At 41.8% G+C, this 2,431-nt stretch overlaps 1 pseudogene; it reads left to right on the forward strand.

Moving 5' to 3' along the window:
* Positions 1-649: 649 nt before the first annotated feature.
* LOC121788427 lies at positions 650-1,148 on the forward strand (annotated as a pseudogene).
* The last annotated feature ends 1,283 nt before the right edge of the window (positions 1,149-2,431 follow it).

The raw sequence follows: 2,431 nt of genomic DNA on the forward strand, positions 1-2,431 counted from the left end.
CCTTTATCCAGAATGCCGAAGTGACTCGCTTTCGCCGAAGTGAATCACTTCGCTTTTCGGGGGGGGTAGTGATGGTACGTACTAAACAAGCCCAATAGCAGTGACAGCTCGGCCAGCCCAAAGCCAAGAGTTCAGTTCGGCATTACCAAGAGTTCGGCCTCAGCCTACAGCTCGGTAAAAGCCAACCAATCAAGCTCTGCTCTCAGGTCGGCATCAAGCTCTACTCTCAGATCGGCAACCAAAGCAGTTCGGTCTCGTATTCGGCCGAAAGGAGTTAGTGGACCCATACAGGATGTCCAACACACCACTACCAACGTGATGTCAGTTCAGGCCACGATCGTAGGCCTGACCTACGCTTCGCCCACGATCTTAGGCCATAACCTACACGACATCCACGACTTAGGGTGGTGATGCAAGCCATGATCTGAGTTCATTATATAAATAGAACTTAGATCTGATAGAAGGGGTTAGAATCTCTCTAGAGAAACAATCATATAGCAAGTCTGTGTTGTAAGCTGTATTTGGCAGATCAAGCAATACAAACCTGCCCCCTTTTCTCCCCGTGGACGTAGATTTACCTCAGTAAATCGAACCACGTTAAATTCTCTGTGTCGTGATTTATTTTTACGAGCATTTATCATCATCAATAATTCGCGGAATCATCACCGTGTGGTTCAAGGCCGGCGCTCAGATCTTCAGCGAGGGCGGCTTGGACTACCTGGGAAACCCCAGCTTGGTCCATGCTCAGAGCATCTTGGCCATCTGGGCAACCCAGGTGGTCCTCATGGGCGCCGTCGAGGGATACCGCCCCTCGGGGAGGTCACTGACCCCATCTACCCTGGTGGGAGCTTTGACCCCTTGGGCTTGGCGGATGACCCTGAGGCCTTCGCCGAGCTTAAGGTGAAGGAGCTCAAGAACGGGAGGCTCGCCATGTTTTCCCATGTTCGGATTCTTTGTTCAGGCCATCGTCACCGGAAAGGGACCCTTGGAGAAACTCGCCGACCACCTTGCTGACCCGGTTAACAACAACGCTTGGCCTTTGCCACCAACTTTGTACCCGGAAAGTGAGGGGCGAATATTAGTGATGAGTTTATGATGTAAATGTGTTGGGCTCATTAATTAATGAACATTTCATGTGTTTGTGTGAATTGCGATGTGTGTTGATTTTGACAATGGAGTTTGGTTTTGGTTGAATAATGATTTGGATTATATGGGAAATACATGAGACGAAGTAATGATAGTGATAGAGCAAATTGACAGAAATTGTGAAATCTTTAAAAATCGGTTTAATCGATGGTGGGAAATTAAATCTTTTAATTAAAAATTTAAAATTAGAATGAATGCATAAACTTTTTAGTACAACACTAATAGTTTGGGGTTTAAGTGTGGGATTTGAGCAGAGATGGAGCTGCTTCTCTTTTAGGAAATGTTTTATTTTTAATAAATAATTTAAAAATAAAAATATTTTATTTTTAATATGATAGAAGGGATATATGATTAGATAAGCAAATTTGTTTTGAACAAGCACAGTATGATGGCTAACTAGCTATCACAGTTCTGGCAAGCACAATGGCAGACAGTCATTATTCATCAGTGCAAATTTTATATTCATTTCTGCACATTTGTGTAAAATGTTGGATAATTCCAACATTTGTAATTAGTCTTTCTTTCCCTCTGCCACAGGTAAGACTTACAGAAATATAGATGCTTTTCAAATTAAATAAGCGGAGAAACTCATTCCAGATTCTAGTATTCACTTCAAATTTAGTTATAGTATCACATTTGTCCCACAATATCGATTTTATAGGTCTCATATTCCATTAACTTATTCTACTTATATTTTATTATAAAATTAATATATATAAACGAGACCTATAATTCACGGACTTATTTAATTCATTTTTCCTTATATTTTTAAAATTTGTCCCAAATCAAATGTGATTGTTATTGTGAGACTGTATAACATGTACTCCCTCCGTCCTGCTTTAAGTGATGGATTTCTTATGAATATTGGAAACTCCATATATATTTGCTGCTGTTTGTTAGTAGTACTTCACACAATTTTTCTCAATCTCAACCAACTAGAGATGTGTATTTGTGTTTTATTTTCGCAGCAAATTGTGAAGAGAGAGAGAGTTGGGAATGGAGAGAGTGGCATCCATGGCGAAGGCAGCCGTGCATAAAGCCAGATTGTATTGCTCATCGATCAGATACTTCAGAGTAGGGCACAATCCTAGCTGTGAATGTGTGTTGCCAATTCGCATTTCCTTATCCATGTTTCTTCACTTGCAGGTCCCCACCTTCGATGACTTCGACATCGTTTTGGCTGAAAAGATATCAATCCTCCGCGGCAAAGTGGGCCGGGGTGACATCGTCATAATGGTTAGCCCCGAACAATCGAAGTTTCCTAATCAAGAGGATCAAGCTGTCG

Source organism: Salvia splendens, unplaced genomic scaffold (genome assembly GCF_004379255.2).
Source record: "Salvia splendens isolate huo1 unplaced genomic scaffold, SspV2 ctg1039, whole genome shotgun sequence".
NCBI classification, from domain to species: domain Eukaryota; kingdom Viridiplantae; phylum Streptophyta; class Magnoliopsida; order Lamiales; family Lamiaceae; genus Salvia; species Salvia splendens.